The sequence below is a fragment of the Protopterus annectens genome, chromosome 10.part0 (genome assembly GCF_019279795.1).
Source record: "Protopterus annectens isolate FY-2018-M chromosome 10.part0, PAN1.0, whole genome shotgun sequence".
Classification (NCBI taxonomy): domain Eukaryota; kingdom Metazoa; phylum Chordata; order Ceratodontiformes; family Protopteridae; genus Protopterus; species Protopterus annectens.
The window spans coordinates 642534017-642561251 of NC_056744.1; the positions used below are offsets into that span (position 1 = coordinate 642534017).

General features: G+C 45.4%; 1 protein-coding gene across 1 annotated transcript in view; it reads left to right on the top strand.

Moving 5' to 3' along the window:
• Window positions 1–27235, top strand: part of TCEANC2 (transcription elongation factor A N-terminal and central domain containing 2) — a 106206-nt gene that overhangs the window by 59497 nt on the left and 19474 nt on the right. The window lies entirely within an intron of this gene.

The following is a 27235-nucleotide window of genomic DNA, read 5'->3' on the forward strand; positions in this document are numbered from 1 at the left end:
TTTCGGTTCCGAGCCTCCCTCTCGGTGCGTCGGCTGCGGGAGTGCCGTCTACTGGTGTGGCCTCGGGGGTCGGACCTTCCCAGGACTCGGGGGGGGTTGGGGGTCCGGCCTTCAGGGCCATGAGGAGTGCTTTGGCCAAATCTTCCTTGGCTACCTCCACCATCTTTCCGGCACCTTCCCTTGGCACGGAGACTGGTTCCTTTGTTGTCCCCCTGTCTCAAGACAGCGGAGCCCTGGGGCCTGAGGTCACCCCCATTGGGGGTTCCCCCCTTCCTGGAGGTCCTTCCGAGGCTTCTTCGAAGAACCTCCCAGGAAGAGACAGTGCAAGAGGAAGCACGCCGCCTGATGAGTCTCTCACCTCGGACACCGACCTCGATGATGCGGAGGGGTCCCCAAGTCGTCTCGGATGATGTCTCCTTCAGGACATCTTGGAAATCCTGAAGCAACGAGGCGACTGGCAGTCCAAACCCCTTCCGCTGAGGAGTCGGTATTCCTCAAGGCCTTGGCTCAGCCCTCCGCCTCCTGGGTGTCTCCGCCTTCGTTGAGCTCGTGGATTTGCTCTCTCGAAGGGCGTGGGAGCACCCGGATTCTGTGGAACCGGTGCCAGCTCGCCCAAATAAGTTTCTGTCAGCCCCCCCTGAAAAGGACTTCCTCTCTAAAGGTGTGGCCGTAGATGCCCTGGTGGTGGCATCTGCTACCCAGCAAGATGTGGCAGAGGCTTCGACGTCCGTCCATCCTCCTAATAAAGAGTCCAGGAGCATGGACCGGTACGGGAAGCGCACCCTTACTTCAGCAGCCTTTGCTTTAAGGTCTCTGAATTATCTGACGCACTTCACCAGACTTCAGAGGGATCTGGTCAAGGAACTTTCAGATACGCTCTCTGGTAACCTACCTGAGCAGTTGGCCCAGACGGTTAGCTCTCAGTTGGCTACTCTATCATCAATATCGAACTCGTCCATGAGGCTCATTTCATATGCGGCCGAGGGGGCAAGTAGAGCGGCGGGTGTTGCTCTACGGAGACCAGCCTGGCTCCGCCTGTGTCATTTTGCGGAGGCCTTCAAGTCTTCCTTTGCCGACGCTCCCTTTGATGGGTCCTCCTTGTTTGGACCCAAGGTAAAGGACACCTTGACCCGCTGTGATCAAGAGGGTAAGACTTTGACTGCCGTAGGGGCACGGTTTTCCACTCCCTTCCGGCCTTATCCCAAGGCTAGAAGAGGGGGGAAAATGTGGTTCCGCAAATCTCAGAAGACTTACCCCTCACAGCAGGACGATCCCCCTTCTAGAGGCAGAGGAGGGGGAAATTTTTCAGGAAGACGCCATCCCAGAGGCGGCAGAGGCCCCCGCAACACTGGAGACCGCGAGTCCTTTCGTGGCTCCTCAACCTTCCAGCATCCCTGAAGGATTGCCCGACTGCACAGCTCCGGAGCCAGTCGGGGGTCGTTTTTTGAGGCACCTAAAGGCCTGGGAGAATATCACTCAGGATCGATGGGTGCTCCAAATCATCGCCGGAGGTTACGTCATTCCCTTTTCACATCCCCCCCCTCACCATCCAGAAAAATCCCGGCCCCACCACCCAGTCAACGGGATCTTGCAGCCATCGAAATCTCAAAGCTGCTTCAAAAAGGAGTCATCCAACCGGACCGCGTAGACCAGACCGGATTAGGGACTTACTCAAGATTCTTTTTGGTGCCAAAAAAGACCGGGGACATGAGGCCCATCTTGGATCTCAGCAAACTCAACCGTTCTGTCAAGAAATCCAAGTTCCGGATGGTCACCTTACAATCCATTCTCCCGCTGCTGGAGGAAGGTGTTTGGATGTGCTCCATAGATCTCAAGGACGCCTATTATCATATCCTGATAGATCAGGCATCCAGGAGACACTTGCGCTTCAGCCTGGGAGACGGTCATTTCCAGTTCCGTGCACTGCCCTTTGGTCTCACCACAGCCCCCAGGGTGTTCACCAAATGTTTGGCGGTGGTGACTGCTCACCTGAGAAGTCTAGGATTCCAGGTGTTTCCATACCTAGACGACTGGCTCCTAACTGCCACCTCCAGGCGTCTACTCTTACAGAACCTAGCAGCCACTATATCTCTAGGCAACTCCCTAGGAATCACCTTCAATTGGGAAAAGTCTGTGTTGCTGCCATCTCAGCGCATACGGTTTATCGGAGTAGAGATAGACCCGCATTTGCTTTGAGTCTATCTTCCTACAGAGAGGATAGAAATATTACAGTCTCAAGTTCGAGCATTGCTCCTCAAACGCCGAGCCCCAGCCAGGATGGTCCTACAACTGTTGGGTTCCATGTCGGCTACCGTTCTCCTAGTTCCCTTAGCAAGATTGCATATGAGGATTCTCCAGTGGCTCCTGTCAGTCCAGTGGTCTTATCAGGATCTCCTCTCAGTCACCTCATTCTGATCACGGAGACGCAAACAGGACCTCCATTGGTGGCTTCTTTCCTCCAACCTGGATCAGGGGCGACCTTCGCCCTCCACCTCCAGTGGCCACTTTGACTACGGATGCCTCCCAGACGGGGTGGGGGGGACATTACCTGGGCAGGTCAGTCCAAGGCAAGTGGCACCCCGACGAGAGTTCCCTCCACATCAACATACTGGAAATGAGGGCGGTGCTTCTATCGCTACAAGCACTACACAGTTACCTCCCCCAGGGCATGATTGCCATTCAGTCCGACAACATGTCAGTAGTCTGGTACCTGAACAAGCAGGGAGGGACCAGGTCCTACCCCCTTTGCAGAGAGGCCATGAAAGTATGGGATTGGGCGATTGCAACCAACCGTTTCTTGGTAGCAACACACATTCCGGGGAGATCCAATGTGATAGCCGACAGACTGAGCAGAACCATTCTCTCCCCGCACGAGTGGTCTCTGAACGACAGAGTGGCAACTCAGATTTTCAGAAGATGGGGAACTCCTTGTTGCGACCTCTTTGCAACTCCTCTCAACACGAAATGTCAACAGTTCTTCTCTCTCACCCCAGTTCCGGGGGAGTTTCCCAAGGACGCCCTAGTCCAAGCTTGGCCCACCGGCCTACTGTACGCCTTTTCACCGGTTCCCCTTCTTCCCAGGGTGATCCAGAAGGCGATTCACTTGCAGAGCAAGATGATTTTAGTTGCCCCATACTGGCCTCGTCAAGTCTGGCTGCCCTTTCTTCGGAAATACGCACTGGACGGTCCATGGTTCCTGGACCAGGTTCCAGACCTCTTGATCCACCAGTCGGGACAGCTTCATCAGTCCCTTCACTCGTTGAGGTTAACAGCTTGGCTCCTCCACTTCCGACCATAGTCAGGAACCATGTTTTGGACTCGGAAGTCATACATATCTTGTCCTCGGCCCACAAGACTTCGACTAAAAAAATGTATAACAGCAAATGGAAGAGATTCGCTATTTGGGCCCAACTCCGGGGATTAGATCCCATTACTGCCCCGGTGTCAGAAGTTTTGAAGTTTTAGCTTCTTTATTCAATCAAGGTTCTTCGGTCTCTACCATCAAGGTTCAATTGGCAGCTATTTCTAATTTTCATGAAAGTATAGACCCACCTTTGATGAGCAATAAGTTGTGTAAAGCCTTCATGAAAGGTGCTGGGCTGCTACGACCTCCGATTTCTCATCCCGCTCCACCGTGGGATCTTAATTTCATATTAGGTGCTTTGACCTCTTCCCCCTTCGAACCGGCAGCAACTTGTGACTTGAAATTTCTTTCTTGGAAGACTGCTTTTTTGGTGGCAATTACATCAGCCAGAAGAGTTTCGGAACTTCAAGCCCTATGTGTCAAACCACCGTACCTGGTTTTTCACAAGGATAGAGTATCCCTCAGGCCTAATCCATCCTTTGTTCCCAAAGTTTGTTCTAGTTTTTGTCTTCAACAGTCATTGGAACTTCCAGTTTTCTTCCCAATCTACTCATACAGAGCGGAATACATCTTCCACTCATTGGATGTTCACAGGCAATTGCGTTTCTATTTAGGACGCACCAAACACGGAAAACAGATCAGTTGTTTGTGTCCTTTTCGGACAATAAATTGGGCAAAGCCATCACAAAGGTCACTATTGCCAAGTGGATCAGGGACTGTATCAGCCATACTTACTTCCTTTCTAATAAAGAACTTACAAACTCAGTGAAAGCTCATTCTACAAGGATGATGGCTACTTCGACAGCCTTTCATTCTAAGCTTGCCATTAGTGACATTTGTGCTGCGGCTACCTGGTCCTCGCCTCACACATTTATTTCTCATTACAAATTGGACGTGGCATCTCGGGGGCGAGCTTCATTCGGTTCCACAGTTCTCAGGAGTGTTTTCCAGTGAGCCACCCAGGAATCAGGTGCTAGGGACGCTGTCCCATCAGTACAGAATGTAGGCGAGATAGGATCACATAACATCTTTTAGTTATGTACTTACCATAACTTTAGATGTTTGGGATCCATCTCGCCTACATTCCTAATAACCCACCCTCCTTCCTGCCTTGGAGATCAGAAGAGACCGGACGGTTCAAGTTTAGCCGTTTCATCTTGAAACACCTGGCAATATTATATCAACAGTCTTTGTGTGTGTGCATGTGTGCGGACAAACAAGATCTGGGGAAGCTATGGTGGTGCATCCTGGGATGTAGAATAGCTCAGCCAATGAGAGACTTCGCTCTATAGTATAGCGTGCCGAGTCGGAGCCGAGGATCGGCTCTGAACCCATCAGTACAGAATGTAGGCGAGATGGATCCCAAACATCTAAAGTTATGCCAAGTACATAACTAAAAGTTCATAAATTACAGCTAGAACTTCGGTTCTGTCCTCTGAACCGATAACGGCCATTTTCCAGCTCACGCAAGCCAAAAACTCTCGGCTAAGAACCTACCCACAATGCCCCTCTCCTAGATACTCCAGATTTCGCTTGCCGCGTTCCTAGTCAGACGTGTTGGCTTGCTTTCTCTCAAAGCCAAGTAATAAATTGTTGATTTTATGACAGTTTTTTTTCTTCTAAATTACTAAATTGTTAGTCAAGTTAGCCTTTTTTTCACTGTTGCCTATTTCCTACCCTTTTCCTTGGTAATTTAATTTTTTACCCTTTTTGTTACTGTCCCTCTCTCCTGTCTTTGACAGGCCTTCCCTTTTTAGTAGTGGTATTCCTAACATCACTGGTAGTTCATTATTTTATCTTTATATTTTAAAGATTTTTATTATTGTTTTATTTATTTATAAATAAGTCTTATTGTTTTCCTTACCATGTCAGACAAAGAAGTTGGGTTTTAAACAGTGTGACAAGTGTGGACGTAAGATGCCCAACTCAGATACACATGTCCGTTGTGTCTCCTTTTTGGGTGTGGATCATATTAAAGTTGATTGTGACATTTGTGCCTGTTTTTCGTAATCTGACACTAGCAGAATGCAAGAATAAACTTATTTTAAAAGGGTTACTCAAGGCACCCTTCTTGGATGCTCTGTCTGGGTCGGGAGGTCTCACCCAGTTCCTGCATCCCCATCAGTTACGGAACCGAGCCGGCTCCATGCTTCGCCAGCGCCCTCTGCGCAGACCTCTTCTGCACCAAGATCTGTGTCCTCTCCCTCTGTGCCGACCATGGTATTCATTCCTATTTCGGTTCCAACCACGGCACCACTGACTTCGGTGCCGTCATTGGTTCCCACACTGGCTTCGATGACTGTACATGCCTTGGCACCATCCCTGGCCATGGTGCCGACAGTTTCTTCGGCTCCATCAGCTTCAAATTCAAATACATGCCAAGAACAAGATATTCTCCAACTTACAACCCTTTCTTGGGACAGAGATTTAGTCCCTTTCTAGAAAGACCTGATTTCCCTTCAGCAGCCTCCTTTAGATCCACTAGGAATTTTTCTGAACTGGACCTAGTGCTGGTTGTGGATCAGCTTATGGCAGCTAGGGGATTTGCCCATTCCAGCTAGACCTTCCATCCCTCCTGGCTCAGAATCCTTTTACCCCATCTTCCTCTGCTTATCCTCCTCCAGCAGCCTCCCTTTTCCCAGTACCAATGTCCGCTTCAATACATACTGTCTCGGCAATGACAACAGTGTCTCCCCTGTCTGCACCAACCACCCTTGATGCATCAGGTACGATGGAGCTGATGCTTTCTCAGAGCGGTGCTTGCACCATCAGTATCTTGGTACCTAATCCGGCACCTATTTTCTCACTGGCACCATCTGTTTCCACGGCTCCGGTTTACAGTTCTCTCTGAACCCCTCCACTGGAGGTGGGCTCGAGTGGGCCTGCTGTACAGGTGATGGAAAGGGGCCTTAATTCTGAAGGCTCACAGCCAGCACCTAGGACACCAGTATCAGAAACCTCCCCTACCATGCTCCTCTCCCAACCCTGCTATGTCTGGTCCCTGGGCACTGGAGCCACAAGAACCCCCTGTGAAGGGAACCCCTTCTCTGGAGTCCTCATCAGAAGATCCGACTGGAGAGCAACCCCAAAAGAAACTGTGCAAGAGGAAGCACCTTGACTCCCCGGATGAATCTATCACAGAAGACGCTGATTGTGATGAGGGAGAAGGGGTCCCCACACTCTTCACCCAGACAATGTTTCATTCTGAGAGATTCTCGAAATCCTCAAACAGTGGAGGGAATAGAAGTCCTCTAACCCTTCTAAAGAATCTGTTTCTGCAGGCCTTCCGTGCCCAGCCATCTACTTCCTGGATGACCCCACTAGCAGATGATCTTGTTAAACTAATTGTGCAGCATGCCTGGAAGGCCCCGGACAATGTAGAACCTGTCATCCGGAGGCCAGACAAAATTTTATCTACACCTGGAGACCAGCCCCATTGGTCCAAGCAGCTGACGGTTGATTCAATGGTCGTGGCGGCGGCCACCAAGAGGGAACTGGCAGAAAATGGTTCCACTGTCCATCCTCCAAACAGGGAGTCCGGGACCATGGACAGATTAGGGAAGCGGACCTATGCATCAGCGACCTTCGCCATTCAGTCGCTGAATTATCTGGCACACTTTACTCTACTCCAGAGAGACTTAATTTCTGAAGTGTCTTCCTCGTTGGTGGGGGTACTGCCTGAGGAGGTACGTGACACTGTAGCTTCGCTGCTAGCTACCCTTGAATCCATCTCAAACTCCTCAATGCATTTGATATCTCACACCACCGAGGGGGCAGCTCGAGCTGACTCATCTGGTGTTGTCATGAGAAGTAATGCTTGGATGCGATTGTGTGACTTTGCAGACCCCTTTAAATCTTCCTTCTTCAATGCACCTGTCAACGAATCTGCACTTTTCCGACCCAAGGTATGAGACACACTTGCACGTAGTGAGAAAGACGGAAAGACCTTGTCTGCTGTGGGCATACACTTTTCCAACCCCCAAAGGTCCTACTCCAGGAACGATATATTTATTATTTATTTACATTTGTTGACTGGGAATGTCTGACTGGACGCAGGTCCATTTTCAGCGAAGGCCCGGGGAGAAAAGCTCCACAAATTAAAATATTACAGACATAGTTACAGATGAAGAATCCTAGCACTTAAAATATTGCAAACGTAGTTAGAGATGAAGAACATAGTACATTCAGTAGATAACTAGCATCTGTTCTATCCACGAAGTCATAGCAGATATTAACCATTGTTACAATAAGAAGCTACTGCCATATAATAAGTAGGCATGGAAGTATCAGAGCTTGCTGTAATCAAAGGTAGTTTGTGGGGTGGAAGAGAGGTAGAAGATAGATGGAGTGGGAGACGTTAGAGGGGAGAGTTACTAGGACATAGCCAGCATGTTTTTAGGTGTGCTTTAAGTAAAGCTTTTGAAGTGGATGCATGGTGGTAGAGAGGTTATTGTTTGGGGGAGGGTGTTCTATAATTTGGATATAGCGCTGGAGAATATTGCTTCTCCAGCAGTGTTATTGGCTCTAGCAACCTGTAACTGATTTTTGTTGCTGGATCGTAGTGGTCTGGTGGTGAGATAGGGTAGGAGTAGATACTGGAGGGATGGGACCTTTAGAGGCTGGTTAACCAGTTTGTGGGCGAGTGTGAGTTAATACCATTAAAGGAGGTGATGGAGTTCTAGCCATCCTAGTTCAGTAAGTGAGAGATGGTGGTGACTGTGGTAGAATGCCCCGGTGGCGAATTTGGCGATTATAGCAGGTCTCGAGTTTATTTAGATTGCATTGCCTTAGGTTGGTATATATTGAAGAGGCATAAAGTAGGGTGGCAATAAGGTGCGAATTTGCAACTGAAATCCTAGCTGCTTTGGTGAGGAGTTGCTTATTTCTGTATAAGGCTCCTAGTTTTTGGTGGACTTTCTTTATGGTCGTGGATATGTGAATGTCAAATTTGAGATTGTTTATTTCAACTCCCAGCAATTTGGTGTGATCTATTGGGTGGATAGTGGTGTTGTCTTTTGCTGTGATGTTAGAGAGTTGTTTTGAGTGTTTGGTGGGTTCGAAGATGACTTTAGTTTTGTTTGGGTTGAGTATTAACTGGGCTTCGGATAGACAATTTCAACAGAGGAAAAGGCATCCTGTGTGACCTTTTGCAGTTCGAATAGGGACTGGGCTGAGCAGATGATGGTTGATTCCTCTGCATATTTTTAAGTGTGCCATGTTTGGTGGCAGTGGCTAGATTATTGGTGAAAACAGAGAAGAGTAGGGGTCCAAGGATGGATCCTTGGGGAACACCAATAGAGACGGGTAGTTAGGGAGATGTCATTTTGCCATACAACAGATTGCTGGCGGTCAGACGGGTAACTTTGAAACCAGTTAGTGACTGAGAAAAGGATAGGTTATGGAGTACAGAGAGAAGTTGTTTGTGTGGGACCATGTCAAATGCTTTTAGATAGGTCTAGGAAAGTAGCAGAGTTTTTATGGTGAAGGATAGTGTTAGTAAGAGAGTAAGGCAGTGGTGGTGCTATGGTTTGGTCGGAAACCATGTTGAGTATTAGAAAGGAGGTTGTTAGTAAGGAGGTATTCTGAGATTTGAGTGACTGCATCTCTCTAGTATTTTGGAGAGTGGAGATAGAATCGCTATGGGGCTGTAGTTTGTTAGTTCTGTGGAGGGGCCGCCTTAGTGAAGGGGAATGATGTGTGATATTTTCCATAGTGTAGGGACATAGCATTCTGACAGAGATTGGTTAATCAAGATGGATACTGGGTAGGCTAGGGTGTCGGCTGCAATTTGTAGGAATTCACTTGGGAGGTTGTCTACTGCTAATTTTGTGGGTTTAAGTTTAGTTAAGAGTTTTCTTATGTTGGAGGTAGGAATGGGAGAAAATGAGAAGAGTGTGGGGAGATTACTGGGTGAAGGTATGGGGTGTAGGGGAGGGGGGGTTGTGTTGTCTAGCTAGTGATAGTACGGTTTGTGTGAAGTGTGTGTTGAATGAGGTAGTAATATTTTCTGAGGAGTGAGGAATGTTAAGTGTAGGGGTATTGATTTTACCTAGGTGGTGGATGGAGTTTATGGAGGTCCAGAATTGTTTGGGGTTGTGTTGGGAGGAGTTGAGGGTAGACTGGTAGTATTGGATTTTGTCCTCCTTTATTAGCTTTTTGACTCTATTGCGTAGTTTTAGGAATTTGTCTAGCTGAGCAGGTTTTGGTTTTGCGCCAGTGTTCCCAGGCTTTATCTTGGTTTTTCATTTCTGACCTAGTGGTTTTCTGTAGCCATGCATGGGGAGGGTTGGGCTTTGGTTCTGGTAAGTCTTATGGGGGCATGGTTATTTAGGATGCTTAGGAAGGTAGTATTGAAAAATTGGACTGCATCATCTAGGCTGAGGTAATTTAGAGATGCCAGTTACATTCTTTGAGGGATGAGATGAATGTGATTGGGTTAAAGTGCATTTTTTTACGTATTTGACGGCAGATGACAGGTTTAACTTGGTATAGATGTTTTTTGAGTAGAAATGTTGGGGAATGATCACTGAAGCTATCTGATAGGCAGCCTACTATATAGGACTGTGTAATCTTGCTGACTAGTATCCAATCCAGGGTAGTGTGCTTGTTGAGAGTTTTTTTAATTCTGGTTGGTGACTGAACTGGTGAAGCCATGATGGTTTAGATGCTGGGATGGATGGTTGCCGCAACAGGATTGCCCATAAATATTGAAGTCACCTAAAATTATGGTCTCTTGAGGGAGATGGTGGGTAGTCCAGCTGAGGAGGTTTTCTAGTGGAGGGATATTTTGGCCAGGTGGGAAGTAGCATCCTATTATGTTGGTGGTTTTATTTTGGTTTATTTTTAGGTTGCTATATATTTCTTCATTGGCAATTTGGGGAGCTGATGAATTTAGAATCTGGATGTTTAGATGCGGTTTAAATATTATAGCTATACCACCTCCTTTCTTGTTTAGTCTATCTAGTCTTAGTATGTTGTAACCATTAGGGAGGATTTGCTCACTGGTAATGTGAGGTTTTAGCCAGGTTTCTGTCAGGATGATTATATCTGGGGAGTACAAGTCTATAGTGGCATGGAGTTTGTGGACTTTGGCTATACTGATATTTAGGCTTAGCAGAAAAAGGTCATTTGGTTTTCTACTGGCTGGGATTTGGGAGATGTGGTTGTTAGTCTGTTAGAAGTGGGGTTGGAGATGGAGGGGCCAGGGTTGGGGTGGATGTCTCCACTGAGGGCAAGTTTTGATATGCACAAGGTTATTAGTTTTATCAGTTTGTGAAAGAGTATGCATTTTAGGGAAACTTTATGATCGGGTGCAGTTGGTAACAGATGTGGTGGGAGGGTTATTTTGTTAACTTGTAGGGATGCATTTAGATTTAGTATTTTAGTTGATAGAATATGTGGGGGATGCTTGGGGATGGTTCTTGAGTTGGTGGGAGAGGAGCAGAGTGAGGGTGAGTCATGAGTGATGGAGTGAATAGTTGTACAGTGGAAGTGGTTGAGTGGGGGTATAATGGAGTTTTGGTAAGATGCAAGATATGCAAGGAGAGGGTATGCAAAGAGTATAAGTATGGTATGCTTATTCATATTAGCAGAAGAGGAGGGGTAGTAGTGGGAAGATGGTGGATTTAGAGTTGGGAGTAGTGATGTTATGTGATCCTATCTTGCCTACATTCTGAACTGATGGGTTCGGAGCCGATCCCTCGGCTCCGACTCGGCACGCTTATGCTATAGAGCGAGGCCTCTAATTGGCTGAGCTATCTTTATCCCAGGATGCTCCACCACTAATCCCCCAGATCTCGTTTGCCGCTATCAAGCTTAGACGTGGTCTCAACATTGGCTGGGCTAAGTACTACTTATTAGGCTTTTTCCTGTCACAAATTTCCTCACTTTCAACCCAAAAGCTGTTTTAACAGCTATTATTGTTATATTGTTGTTATATTGGTGTGATTGGTGAATTTCTGTTGATAAATTCGTGATTTTTTCAGTCAGGGAAGGTTTCCCGTTTTAGTTAGAGGGGCCTTCCCCTGTTACTTTGCTGTTTGTGTATCTTCTTGGGTCAAGTACCCGTTTAAGTTAGAGGGTCTTGACTCTCTTTATCTCGTTTTTTGTCTACTAACTGTTTTAGTTTAAAAAAAAAAATATATATATATATACATATATATATATATATATATATATATATATATATATATATATATTGTTGTTATATTTGTTAAAGTTCATATTTGTTAAACTTTATCTGTTAAACTTGTGGTATTTAACTAAAGTTTAGTGTTTTTTCACTTAGATAGTTATGTCTAAAGAACACAAACCCTCCTGGTTTAAGAAATGCACGAGGTGTGGTTTCAAAATGTCCATAACGGATGACCACGCCTCGTGCGTCTATTGCTTAGGTGCTAAGCATTTACAATTGTGCCACGTGTTCTCTTCGAGAGTCCTCCAGGAGAGGAAAAACAAATTAATCCTCAAGGGATTAATCAAGCCTTCCTTCGAGGAGGCTTTATCTTCCTCTCCGTCTCCTTCTAAAAAGAGGAAAGCATCGGCTCCGACCAGTCAGTCGGAACCGACTGCTAAAAAACCCAAGCAGACTTCTCCATCGGCTCCACGGACTTCAGAGCCGAGGTCGGAACGGTCTGCCTCGATGCCTCCAGCCTCGACCCCTCTGGTTTCGGAGCCGAGGTCTGGGGCATCGAGAGGCGGGTCACCCTCATCGGCTCCACTGATATTGGAGCCGATCAGGGTTACCGGCTCAGACTCTTCCCCTCGGGCCAAAGTCCTTATCGGCACAGAGGAAATTTCCTTGAAACCTTCCTCGGGCCGATAGTTGTTGAGTCCTTTCGAGCCGGTCCCGAGCCCTTCGGAGCCGATGGAGAAATCGGTTCGGCCCGATCGGTATCCTCTAGGTCATCCAAGATGTCTGATTCGGACATCGACAGGGTGCTCCTTCGACTCTTCCAGTCTCCGGTGTTCCAAAAGCTTGTTTCGGCTCCAGCCCATTTGGCTTCGGAGCCGAGGGTCCACTCCCCTACTGTGGTTCCTCCTCCAACAGCTTCGGCACCATTGGAGCCGGTGCTGGTGGAACCTGTGGAGGTGTTAGGGTCGGGCCTGACCCTTGCTCCAACTCCGGCTCTTGGGTCGGAGTTCAGTACACGGACTTCTTCCTTCGGCCCTGGGGGGAGGCTTCAGGATTGATGCTCTCGGTCCCAAGTCTCCCTCTTGGTGCGTCGGCAGCGGGAGTACCGTCCACTGTCGTGGCCACGGAGGTGGGACCCTCCCAGGATTCTGGTGGTCCCGCCTTCAGGGCTATGAGGAGCGCTTTAGCCAAATCTTCCTTGGCTACCTCCACGGTTTCCCCAGCTACCTCCCTGCATACGGAGACTGGGTCGTTGGCAGTCCCCCTGTCTTTAGACAGCGGAGCCCCCGGGCCTCAGGTTACCCCCGCTGGGGTTTCTCCCCCTCATGGAGGTCCTTCTGAAGCCTCTTCGGAAGAACCCCCCAGGAAAAGATCGTGCAAGAGGAAGCACATTGACTCCCCTGATGAGTCTTTGACATCCGACACCGATCTCGATGATGCAGAGGGGTCCCCTAAGTTGTCCTCGGATGATGTCTCCTTTGCAGACCTCCTAGAAGCCCTAAAACAGCGAGGCGGCTGGCAGTCCAAACCTCCCTCTGCTGATGAGTCGGTGTTCCTGAAGGCTTTCGGGGCTCAGCCCTCCGCCTCCTGGGTGTCTCCGTCCTTCGACGAGCTCTTGGATTTGATCTGTCGAAGGGCGTGGGAACACCCAGACTCTGTGGAACCGGTGCCTGCTTGTCCGAACAAATTTCTCTTGGCGCCCCCTGATAGAGAGTTCCTTACTAAAGGTGTGGCTGTAGATGCTTTGGTGGTGGCATCTGCTACCCAGCAAGATGTAGCAGAGGCTTCTACGTCCGTCCATCCTCCTAATAGGGAGTCTAGGAGCATGGATCGGTGCAGGAAAGCACCCTTAGTTCAGCGGCCTTTACACTGAGGTCCTTGAACTACCTGGCGACTTTACCAGATTTCAGAGGGATCTGATTAAGGAGCTATCCGATACCCTCTTGGGTAACCTGCCTGAGGAGCTGGCCCAGACGGTCGGCTCTCAGCTGGCTACAATGTCGTCCATTTCGAACTCGTCCATGAGGCTCATTTCGTATGTGGCTGAAGGGGCGAGTAGAGTGGCGGGTACAGGCATTGCTCTACGGAGACAAGCCTGGCTCCGCCTGTGTCATTTCGCGGAGGCCTTCAAGTCTTCATTTGCCGACGCCCCCTTTGATGGGTCCTCTCTGTTTGGACCCAAGGTAAAAGACACACTGACCCGCTGTGAACAGGAGGGTAAGACTCTGACTGCCGTAGGGGCACGATTTTCCACTCCCTTTCGGCCTTATCCCAAGGCTAAAAGAGGAGGGAAAATGTGGTTCCGTAGATCTCAGAAGCCTTACCCCTCTCAGCAGGAAGGTTCCCCTTCCAGAGGCAGAGGAGGGGGAAATTCATCCGGAAGACGCCGTCCCGGAGGCGGCAGAGGCCCTCGCAAACACTGGAGACCGCGAGTCCTTTCGTGGCTCTTCAGCCTTTCATAGTCCCGGAGAGATTGCCCGGCTGTGCTGCTCCGGAGCCAGTCGGGGGTCGTTTCTCGAAGCACCTGAAGGCCTGGGAAGGGATCACTCAGGACCGATGGGTGCTTCGGATTATCGACGGAGGTTACTCCATCCCATTCTCTCACCCCATCCCTCAGTCCAAAAAAATCCCGGACCCGCCACCCAGTCAACGGGAGACCGCAGCCTCAGAAGTTTCAAAGCTGCTGCAAAAAGGAGTCATCCAACCGGTCCCCGTAGACCAGATCGGATTAGGGACTTACTCAAGATTCTTTTTGGTGCCAAAAAAGACTGGGGACTTGAGGCCCATTTTGGACCTAAGCATCCTAAACCATTCAGTCAGAAATTCCAAGTTCCGAATGGTCACTCTACAAACCATTCTCCCATTGCTGGAGAAGGGTGTTTGGATGTGCTCCATAGATCTCAAGGACGCTTATTATCATATCATGGTACATCAAGCGTCCAGGAGACATCTGCGCTTCAGCCTAGGAGACAGTCATTTTCAGTTCCGTGCGCTGCCCTTTGGTCTCACCACAGCCCCCAGGGTGTTCACCAAGTGCTTGGCAGTAGTGACTGCTCACCTGAGAAGTCTAGGATTCCAGGTGTTTCCGTACCTAGACGACTGGCTCCTAACTGCCACCTCCAAGCATCTACTTCTGCGGAGCCTACAAGCCACTATCTTACTGGGCAATTCCCTTGGAATCACCTTCAATTGGCCAAAGTCTGTGTTGCGGCCATCTCAACGAATAAGATTCATAGGGGTAGAGATAGACTCAAAACAAATGCGGGTCTATCTACCTTCGGACAGAATTCAAACCATACAAAATCAAGTTCGAGCCTTAATTCGCAGGTCCAAAGCCCCAGCCAGAATGGTCCTGCAGCTACTGGGATCTGTGTCTGCCACGGTTCTTCTAGTCCCCTTGGCAAGGTTGCGCATGAGAATCCTCCAGTGGCTCCTTTCAGCCCAGTGGTCCTTTCAGGAACTCCCTCTCAGTCACCTCATATGGATCACGGAATCTTGCAAACGGGACCTGTGCTTGTGGCTAGTGCCCTCCAATTTGGATCAGGGACGACCCTTTTTTCTTCCTCCTCTGGCGGCCACTTTGACCACGGACGCCTCCCAGATGGGGGGGGGGGGCATTCCCTGGGCAGGTCAGTCCAAGGCAAATGGCACCCGGAAGAGACTCTTCTTCATATCAACATCCTAGAAATGAGGGCAGTACTCCTGTCCCTTCAAGCCCTTCACGATTATCTCCCTCAGGGAGTAATCGCTGTTCACTCAGACAACATGTCAGTTGTCTGGTACCTGAACAAACAGGGAGGGACCAGATCCTATCCTCTTTGCAGAGAAGCCATGAGAGTTTGGGAATGGGCAGTCTCGACCAAACGCTTCCTAGTGGCTACTCACATACCGGGCAAGTCCAATGTCATAGCCGACAGATTGAGCAGAACCATCCTCTCTCCTCACGAATGGTCTCTGAATATGACAGTGGCAAGTCAGATTTTCAGCGAATGGGGAGTTCCATGTTGCGACCTCTTCGCGACTCCTCTGAATGCGAAGTGCAAAGAATTCTTCTCCCTAATCCTGGCTCCGGGGAAGAGCCTCATGGACGCATTAGTCCATCCTTGGCCCACCGGCTTGCTTTATGCCTTCCCTCCAGTTCCTCTCCTCCCCAAGTTGATTCAAAAGGCATCTCTCTTGGGGAGCAAAATGATCTTGATTGCTCCTTACTGGCCTCGTCAAGTGTGGTTCCCCTATCTTCGGAAACATGCTCTGGAAGGTCCATGATTCCTGAACCAGGTCCCAGACCTTCTGGTTCATCAGTCGGGAATATTCCACCAGTCCCTACACACCTTAAAATTGACGGCTTGGCTCGTCCTCTTCCGACGATAGTCAGGAGTCATGCATTGGATCCAGATGTTGTGCACATATTATCTTCGGCCCATAGGTCTGCTACAAAGAAATTGTACTCTAGCAAATGGAAAAGGTTTGCTATTTGGGCTCAACTCCGGGGCCTGGACCCCATTTCTATTCCCGTGGCAGAAGTACTAAAATTTCTGACCTCTCTTTTCAATCAAGGCTCTTCAGTTTCTACCATCAAAGTACAATTGGCAGCAATTTCTAACTTTCACGAATCCATAGACCCACCTTTAATGAGCAACAGATTGTGTAAGACCTTCTTGAAAGGTGCTGCTCTATTAAGACCTCCGATTTCTCATCCTGCACCTTCATGGGATCTCGATATAGTGTTACCTGCCTTGCCTTCTTTTCCTTTGGACCGGGCGACCACAGGTGATCTAAAGTTTTATCATGGAAGACAGCCTTTCTGGTGGCGATTACTTCTGCCAGAAGAGTTTCAGAGCTTCAAGCTTTGTCAGTGAAACCCCCGTACTTGGTTTTTCATAAAGACAGAGTATCTCTCAGACCAAATCCTTCCTTTGTTCCTAAAGTTTGTTCTACTTTCTGCTTACAACAATCGTTAGAGCTTCCAGTTTTTTTCCCAAAATACTCCCAACAAAGCGGAGTTCATATTCCACACACTAGATGTCCACAGACAGTTACGTTTTTATTTAGACAAGACCAAACAAACAAGGAAAACAGATCAGTTGTTTGTATCCTTTGCAGATAACAGATTGGGCAACGCCGTCACAAAGGTTACTATTGCCAAATGGATCAGGGACTGTATTACTCAAGCATATATTTATTCTAACAAAGAGCTTACCACCTCTGTCAAGGCTCATTCTACAAGGGCTATGTCTACTTCGGTAGCATTTCATTCTAAGCTTGCAATTAGTGACATTTGTGCTGCGGCTACATGGTCTTCTCCGCACACCTTCATTTCCCACTACAAATTAGATGTGACATCTAGAGGACAAGCTTTATTTGGTTCCACAGTGCTCAGGAGTGTTTTCCAATGAGCCACCCGGGATTTAGGTGCTAGGGACGCTGTCCCATCAGTTCAGAATGTAGGCGAGATAGGATCACATAACATCTTTTAGTTATGTACTCACCATAACTTCAGATGTTTGGGATCCATCTCGCCTACATTCCTAATAACCCACCCTCCTTCCCCCTTCCTTGGAGATCAGAGGATATCAGAAGGTCCGAATCCTGTTGTTTCATCTTGAAACATCTAACAATGTTATATAACCAAGTTGTGCATGTGTGCATGAATGCGGACAAACAAGATCTGGGGGATTAGTGGTGGTGCATCCTGGGATAAAGATAGCTCAGCCAATTAGAGGCCTCGCTCTATAGCATAAGCGTGCCGAGTCGGAGCCGAGGGATCGGCTCCGAACCCATCAGTTCAGAATGTAGGCGAGATGGATCCCAAACATCTGAAGTTATGGTGAGTACATAACTAAAAGTTTTGGTTGGTGGTAAAATGATGGGAGGGGTTTGTTCTAATAAAGGTAGGGCCACCGGGGTGTGTGGAAATTGGGGGTAGGGTGGGGAGTGAGGTGGGCAGAGACCTGTTATCTGCTCTTAGGAGGGGTTGTAGGCTGGAAAACAATCAGATAACAGAGAATACATGCATTTATATAACTTCTGTCCTATGCATTCCTGGTGGGGGGGGACTAATTGCAGGCGGACTTCTATGGAAGTGATTGACAGGTCTCGCAACCATATTCTGGAAGATGGGCAATTGAAACAAATTGACTCAAACTGTAAGTAAGCGATATGGAGAGAGTACCAAGAGAATAGATGAACTGCAGTTAAGTAAATGGCAGTACAGTTCAAGGGGGGAACTAAACTAGCACAAGTTAATTTCTGGTTCAAGAAATCCCAAGGATCCTTTCGTGACACGCTTGGTGAACAATCCCCCTGGGGCAGAGGGGGCAACTCATATGGAAGATGCCCCTTTTGGAGTAGAGGGGGTCTATGTAACCAGGGAGCCAGATATTCCTTCTCCAGCAGACCCTACCAGCGCTCCTGAGCAGCGGCCTGATTGCTTTCCTCTGGAAGCAGTCTGGGTTGTTTTTCTCTGCATCTACCAGCCTGGCATCTTATTACTACCGATGTTTGGATGCAGAGAATAATATCCAGAGGCTACCCAATACCATTTGACTTAACTCCCTGACCCGTCAAATGAATCCCCGATGTACCACCCAATCAGAGGGAATTAGCCGCCTTAGAAATACAAAAACTACTAAGACAGAGTCATCCAACCAGTCCCACCAGAACAGACAGGATCCAGGTTTTACTCTAGGTTCTTTTTAGTGCCAAAGACAGGGGATTGGAGACAAATCCTGGGTCTCCACCTACTGAACAAATTTATCAAACCTCAAAAATTCCGGGTGGTCACAGTACAGTCCATTCTTCCCTTCCTAGGGAGGGACAATTGGATGTGCTCTATAGACCTACAGGATGTGTACTACCACATAAAAATGGATCACCGCTCCCGGAGGTTTCTCCGCTTCCGGCTGGGAGCCATTCACTACCAGTTCAGGGCACTGCTATTCGGTTTCTCGACAACCCCCCAGAGTGTTCAAATGTATGGCAGTTGTGGTGGCCCATCTTTGACTACAAGGATTCCAGGCGTTTCCCTATCTAGACGACTGCTTCCTTACCGCCCCGACCAGGAATCTCCTAGTCCGCAGCTTCTCTTACACTCAAGGTCTTGCTCTCCGATTGGGGATAACAATCATTAAAGACATCTCAGATGTCCCCAGTGAAGACACTGGAATTTATTGGAGTGGTCTTCAACTCAACATCCTGTCATGCCCCCCCCCCACAGGCTTTTGAAAATAAGACACCAAATTCAAGACCTTCTTCCTCACACGTTTGTACCAGCATGTCTTGTACTGCAACTCTTGTGCTGCATGGGAGCTGCCATTACTTTAGTACCACTGGCGAGACTGCACATGAGAATCCTGCAGTGGCTCCTTTCTGCACAGTGGTCATTGTTAACCCACCCACTCAACCACATGATACGTCTTACAAACCGTTGCAAGGAAGAAATGCTATGGTGGATGGAGCCACAAAAGAATGTTCATGTACTTCCAATGCTGAAATTATTTTGTTCTGTATTTAATTTACCTGTGTTTTATTACATTTATTGTGATAATCTCTGTGGAGCTTATCTCCCCGGCCTCTGCTGAAAATGGGCTTCTTGCCCAGTCGGGCTCTCCTGTTAAATAAATGTAAAGTAAATAAATAAATTAAAAATTAAATTGGGTCGGGTTATACACACAGTCCTCTGGTTAGGTACTGTTGTAATTGTATAAGTGAAAGGATAATATTCACTCTCATTTAGGACTCTAATCCAAGGCCTCCGGCATACCATGCCAGTGCTGTGTCTCAGAAATTAAGTGAGAAAAGTTGCACTGCAGACTGTTCTGATTGCACTTTGTTGGGGCTTCATGGAAATGTTCCATATTGGGAACATTTTGATAAGGGGGTAGAGTAGGAGAAAGAGGAAGAGAGCTGATATGCAGTTGCTTACCTTCAGAATCTTGAACAAGTCAGAAATCCAGGAGAATCTGTGTCACTTTTAAAATATTAGCACTGTTAACTTCAGACATTGACAGAGTAAAAGAAAGTGAATTAACTTGCATTTTCTGAAGTAAAAGTCCCACTCCAGTTGTCTTTTATGAAGTCACCGGTATTTGGAGACACATTAACCTTTAAATATTTTTTGGTTTTAAAGCTGATAAAGTCATGTTTGTGTTGAGTGCCTTTAGACAAGTTAAGGAAGCCAGCAGTAGCCTTATTATTTAAACTAAAACCAATACAAGGACTACTCTTTTACCTTCAGAAATTGGTTAAATGTTTGACACAGTACTGAATAGAAGATTGTTGTAAAGAACCAGCAGGTGAACGATCTGTAAGATAGTATTACAGAATATGTACGCACTGTCAGATGCCAAGTGAGAAAGATGCTTCAAGGCCTTATCAAATATTGAGGTTTATATCTAGGAGTATAGTAGCTAGTGAGATAAGGGCAGTGCCTCTTTATCAAGCCTTTGGAAGACTCTTAGATGAGGTACTGCATACAGTTCTTAAAGACTATCCAGAAAAAGGAGATCACAGTTCAAAGGGAGCCAGAGGCATTCAGGATGGTGGTAATGTCACACAAAACAAGCTTAAAGGAACTTTTCTTAAGTGAAGAGGGAGAGAGAAGGAAAGGTAGGTGTGCAGTGTGTTAAAGAGGAAATGTAATGTGATTAAGACAGTATAGGTAGGACATTAGTCTTATAATCTGTCCCTAATTCTTTAAGCTAACATAATTTCAGCCCAATTATTAGGAAGTGGAATGAGGTTGTTTGACCAATTGACATTTGTTTACCAGGAAAGTCCGACCTAGGTAATAAATACCTATTTTCAGTGGAAACCCAGGGAGAAAAGATCTATTGGGTTAAATAACTGCATATAAAACACTAGTACAAATGTAATTTTAAAAAAGCATTTATACACAGAGTTTGATAGTGGAATACACAGGATACAATAAAGCATGAGGAGGCACCAGTGATGTAAAAATAAAAAGAATTAAAAAAAAAATGACTATTAAATATGACAGTCAGTACATACAAAAGTATTAGAAGTATAGTCTACTATGCTAGGAAATAAAAATAAAAAGATAAAAGTCCACCCTAAGAGTGGGAAGAAGGCAGGTGATTGAAAGGTATAGATGGATGGTATAATGAGAGGTTAGGTCAATCTCTTCTCGTGTCATAATTTCTCGCATCTCTTCAGCTCCTTCTCACATTTTGTGAATGTGAAGTTGAAATTGGTGCAAGGTATTAAAGTGCTTGGTTCCATTAAACAAGCAAGCTGCTTGTGATTTGCCATCAAGAACAGCAATTCACTTAAAGGTCTGATAATAGGTGGTCAGCTTATATAAAGATAAACTGTGAAAAAAATGTGTAATGGTTACTTCCTAACATGTATTTAGCCAATTCTGTAGGCTAATGCTCTATTATAATTATCATAGCTTTTCAGCAAGGCCAATGTGCAAGACTACCTGTTTTGCCTGTCTGACCTGTGCAGCAAGAAGTAAAAAGCCTCCATTTCAGTATAGGGGGTTCTTATAACTTCACTGTTGTAACATGAGCAAGTACAGTCCCTAGTGGCATATGTCCAAAGAGGCACAATACACAAGAGTTCTGCCAGTGGTATGCAAAATTACATTTATTTGCTTAAAATAAAGAACCCTGGGAATCACCTAAGGAATGTGTGCCTAGAATCATTAAAAGATCAGAAGCATCCTTAATACTGAGGGGGATACAATGTTTTTAAATCAAATATGTGTTAAGAAAAGGAGTAGTATTCATTTTGTTATAGCACACAGATTTAAGCACTTCACATGAGTTCCAGTTTTTGTTCATTGGCGCAGTCCAGGGAAGTGTGAAGAATGATGAAATGTGAACCAGGAATGTGTTTTTAAAAACCGAGAGGATCAGAGAGCATTAAGCATTTTTGTCTTGACCATCCAACTCACCAGCACTGTCTTGCTCTATATGCAAGTTTATCTTGGATTTGTGTTTTCTCTTAGAAATAGCTAGAAACTAGAAAGATTAGACTGTGTTTTTCTGTGATATCAGAACTGTACTACTGAATAATTTTAAGTATTTCTCTGTGATCTCTGAACTCGACTAGCACCGTGTAGTCGAAAGTATTGTCTTTTGTTTTTATTTGTTAAATATTTTTAAACCTTTCAGCTGTGGCTGTTTGTGTAGAGATAACTTGAGCTCTAGAGTACATTGCATGTATATAGCAATCCTTGTGTGTCTGTGTGTCTCTCTCTCTCTGTCTGTGTGAGATCTACTTGGGCAGGGACACAAAGCACTGGTTGGACAGAGAGGGTGCTGGAGGTTTTAGCTTGCCCACTAGGCTGAGATCTGGACCCTATAGCTGTGCCAGTGAGGAGTCTTATTGCGGACCTGGAGAGCAAGGGAGCAACCAGCCCCAGACTGACTGTGATCTCTCTGTGCTCTTAAGGGAAGTTGCACTTTACTGTGTGAATTTGTTATCCTTTCCTCCTATACGAGATGCCCCTCACTGGTGTTAGTGGTGAGGATTGAGGCTCCTTGATTGCTGGGCCAGGGCACTGGCATCGCACCTTATAATAAAACTTTCAGATGGTGTTAAGGCAAGTGGTTCAAGCCCTTCCAACTCTTTAATATGCCAAAGTTATTGCTAACAACTGTGCCATAGCCTTTCTTAAAGGAGACTTCTTGTCTAGATTGCAGCTTATATTTGTTGTCCAAGTAAGTAATTATTATAAAAAGCTTTTAGAATGCCTGCGTTCATCTTTGTTTTGCTTCTCCTGGATATGTTTCCAAGATGTAAGTACTTGAGAGTTTTCACTTGGTTGACCTAATTCAATGCACAGAACTTCAGTGGTATTGTTGATTGGCAGTGGTGGGTAGCCACAATTACCATCAGTAATGACATCGGTGGGGGGACGTTCACGGAAAGGTTGACGGGCACACACAGTATTTCCAGACAGCTGTTTGCATCAAGTGCAGTTTCCCTTAGGAGCACACAGACCACAGTCAGTCCGGTGTTGGGTTTCTCCCTCTTTCTGCAGATCTCCAGTAAGACTCCCCACAGGCACAGCTGTAGAGTTGAGTCCTTAGCCAGGGTTCCAAGCCAGGTCCTCCAACACTGTCCAAACAGTGTTTCGTGTCCCTGCCCAAGCAGCTGACACACACTCTCTTGGAGATTTGTTTTACACACACACACACACACACACACACACACACACACACACACACACACACACACACACACACACACACACACACACACATATCTAAGAAAGGACAGCACATGTTTACTAGCTATGCCGCCTTCTGCCCAGACTATAAGTTAGTTTTCACTGCCACCAGAACCCCTTATCAGCTACTTTAAGGCCCTTAAACAGTGGGTGTCCAATTTTACTGTGTAATAATATTAATACAAATGGTAGTTTGACCAAGAGCAAGGCTACTAGGAGTGGCCCACAGTGTCACCAAATAAATGCGCAAGTACTCTCAAATCTTAAATATCCCTATACAGATCAGCCACAATGAAAGGTTTAAATATATTTAATAATAATAAAAGAACAAGACAGTACTACATATATATTAACAGTGGCATCTGAGTTCAAAACCACAAGAAATATTTCAAAACAACATTGCACTACAGTTTCAAATTAAGAAAACCATCTAAACTAAGCTTCACTTTATTCCTGACTGAATCTAAGAAAATTACTATAATCTAAGAACTTGGTAATAGAGCAAGGCAGATGTGGTGAATGGATCTTCTAGTTGTTGTCAGGTCCAAGACAGAATGCAAAATGCCCTGTCTCACTAAAACTTCTCAAATTAATATCTAAAATAATACTTCTGGAATAGCTTGCAGAATGACATCATTTCTTGTCATCTGACTTTTAGTTCTCAGGCCCAAACAACCATTGATGAAGCTGGCAGTATTTAGCATCTACCTGTAAAATTATATAGACAAGGGCTTCTCCTCAGATCTCTGGCAGATGCTGGAAGTCCTGCTTTCAAGAATAGTAATTACTTCACCCTAAAGACGATACAGAAAGTTTCCTAGTACAGACATTGTCTCTTTGCTGTATTGAAAACTGAAAGATACCAACTTTTATGGCCTAGACATAAAGTAGTTTTAATTTCAGTTATTTTTCTGAAGTTAACCTCCTTTATTCCAGTTTCCACTGTTTAAAATATGTACATTTAAGCAGTTACAAAACTGCATGTACATTTCTGTTCTCTTCTAATAGAGAACACTGTGGTTACATTTTAAACAGCACTCTGCAAATACCGTTTTCAACACACGCTTTTGTACAAGCAGTTTGATGTACACATGACATACAGTTCTAATGCATTTGTAACACGAGCATCTTATGTCATTTAAATATTCACCAGTGACATATAATTATTTACAAAATTCCAGCTAGCTGGGTTGGCAGTATCTCCTTTTGTCAGTTACATTGAAAGCAAACTTGAAAATCTTTCATTGTGGCCTGCAACACCATTACCCATATTTTTGTGATCTTACAAATATTCTTTGCAACTTATTTGCTTTCCTATTCCCTGACGTCATAGTAGGCTGGAAGTGGTAAATTAGAGATGAGTAGTGGAAGTGTCACCCTCTGACAGTGTGGTTTATAATCCTGCACCCAAATGCTTCTATTGGCTGGCGAGCGTCACATATTGCCAACTCTCCTGAGCCGGATTCCTGACATTTGATTGAAAATTAAGTTATTGAAACTCTAAAAACACCGAAAAAGACGAACTTAAAAAAAAAAAAAAATGGAAAGGAAACCCACTTAGTCGAGATTAGATTTAATATTGATATTAACTGCTTTGCCCTTTTGGACTTCTTCAGAATGACTATAAAAACAGTAACACATGTGAATAATGCTCACGTGTTCAATGACCTCACCATCAATAAATTAATTAGTTAAATCCACTGTTTTAAAAGACACTATAGTCAGGATTTCCATAACTTTAAATGAATAAATAGACAAACCTTATTCGAAAAAACGTGTAAATATAAAATAAATAAATAAAACATGCAGAATTGAAAAATCGAATCAGATCGACCCAGCATAAATAATTAACACAGTCCTAATGAATAAAAATCTCATAAACAGATTTGTGATTTCAACTTAGCACACTAGTAATAAAGGTCATTTCATTAAGGCCAGGAGGGGCTAGTGGCATTTGTTCTTAATTGCCATATCAAATCTTTGTACTCAAGATATAACTCCATAGGCCCACCCCTAGGTCTTAAATCAACTTGGTCAATGGCCATGAACTTAGAATGTAAGGGGTTACTAATATATTTAGCTAGGGCATTGATTTCAACCCTATCTGTAATGTCATACATAAGTTGGTAGATTGCACCCACCACCACACCCCCTGCAAATTATATATACCAAATTCTGGATCGTGCAATAGTGGGAGAAAGACAAATTCCCATTTTCGATATTTTTAGTTTTCAGCTAGATGAATGGAACCCATCCTAAGCTTGTGAGAATGTAAATCCAAGATGCTTGATTGGATGTCTTCTGTATTACATACAGGTTTGTATTCCCTAAGCCCTTTAGTATTGAAGCTGCAGCAGTTCGCTCCCTCCTCTGAGCCAACGCCCTTCTACAGGATGATAGCACGCCTCTGATTATTTCCATTCCTCCCTGGGTGGATTCTCCAGTACTTGGGTTTTTTCTAGTTTTATTTTGGCCGTTCATGGTGTAGTCATGGCCATAATTTCTATTCCACAGACTCAGCCCTGAGGTAGGTTTCTTGCTGCCTGCTAAAGGATGCAAAACTCTCTATCAGGGAATTACTAGGTGGCGGTGATTTTTATTTTGTTTCCTATAGTAGAGGGATTTTTTTCTTTTTCTAAGCCTTTGTGCAGCTTCTTTTTTCCATTCAATAAGTTTGTCCAGGTTTTTAGTTCTTGTTGCATTGTTGCCTAGTTTGCCCTGTAAAGGGAAGTCTTACTTGCTCCTTTTTCTTTGCTTTTAAGAGACTGGTAAATTGTTTCAGGCTCTGAGAGGGACTAGATTACAAACGTATATTTGGTATGGCTTGTGCCCCTGACTAACCACTTTTGAACAGCAAGTTGGGTTCTGAAAGAACCTGCTGGGGAAGGGAGGTGAGAGCAACATGTTGCCAAATCATATTCCGTATTGAGACTGGGAGTTTGCCATATGGTATATGAGCAGGGATTTATGAGAATATCCAAGCTTTGACTGTTCTGTATATGACTACACCCATACACATTTAATGTGGAAACTTGACTACAAGGTAAATCTTTTAGTTAGCAGTTCTGGTTCTGGAAAAATCCATTGGGGAGTGAAGGCAATGATGAGGCTCATTTCTTGGAGGGAAGCTCTGTGTGTATCTCAGTATGTGTGCTGTACCTGTAAATCCCTGGTGGAAACTAGTAATCAGACTGAGGATCACATGCACAAGAAGGTAGAGCTTGCACTTTCCCATTGTACACCCACCTCTTGGGTCCTTTTCAGACATTTAGGGGAACAGAAGGGCTTAGGTTAAAGAAAATCACTCTGATGACACACACACACACACACACACACACACACACACACACACACACACACACACACACACACACACACACACACGCGCGCAGAAGTAGACATACACATCTGTATTTATTCATTTACATCTTGTCTATTTTTTTATTACCCTTTGAGTAGCTAGTATCAAAATATATATGTATAATTTTTTTTTTTTTTTTTTTAATGACCAAAGACATTGGAGATCACACAGAATTAAGTACAGGAACACCTTTCCCCGCCATAGTGATTCTAGTCATCATTCAAGTGATTGGACAGATATGAGAAGGAGAGTGCAATGACAAATTCCAGCAGCTAGATCTCAAAGTGCTATGTATTTTTTAGAAGCTTATGGAAATACAGGCCCTGGTCAAATCCTGGAAGCTCGGCACTGAAACAGGTATGCTTCAGTTAGGACTTGAAATGCAGATCTTCCAGATTACCATTTCAGCGCACTAACCCTTAGTTGTTGAGGCAGTTGAGAACTGGCCAAGGTCTTTGAAGCTTCATCTCTTTATTGCCAGTGAGAACAGAAGCACAACTTCACATCTAATGTAGTTGGTTGGGCTGCCAAGCTACCTTGAAGCATGCATTTCTTTAGCGTTTTGCTCCTAGGCTTTGAGTAGAGCCTGTGCTTCCATAAGCTTCTAGGCATTATCAGTTTTTATATCTTGGCTCGTGGAATTTGCTGAGGTACTTTTCCTTTCTCTTTTATAACTTGTGTGTTGTATTGGCAGGAGGAAGGTATTCTTGTACTTAATTTTGTATGAATGACATATTGATCCTTGTTCTTGGGTGAAAAGATCTTCAAATCATCCAGTTAAATAGTTAAAATGTAAATGTATAATTGAGCTTCATTCTTTCTCTTTGTGTGTAAATCACGTGCTTGAGGGAGAGATGAAGTTTCAGAAACCTTGGGCAATTCTCAGCTCCTTCACTAAATTAATGCAGGGATTATACACTTGCAGCCCTCAAACCAGTATAATTTTAGTTAAGGGAAATTATCACACTACATATCTAGCTGCACTGAGTGACTGAGCACCTTTCTGCTTGTTTTGGAGATCATGTCCCTGTGCTGAGTATGCTGGTCCTCTTGCAGTTGTCATAGTGACAGAGTTCCAAACCACTGACTTAATTGTAAAATACATTAAAAAAAAAACATGAGGGAGGATCTGGGTCAGAGTCCTACTTGAAATATGGTGCTGTCTCCTAGGTTTTG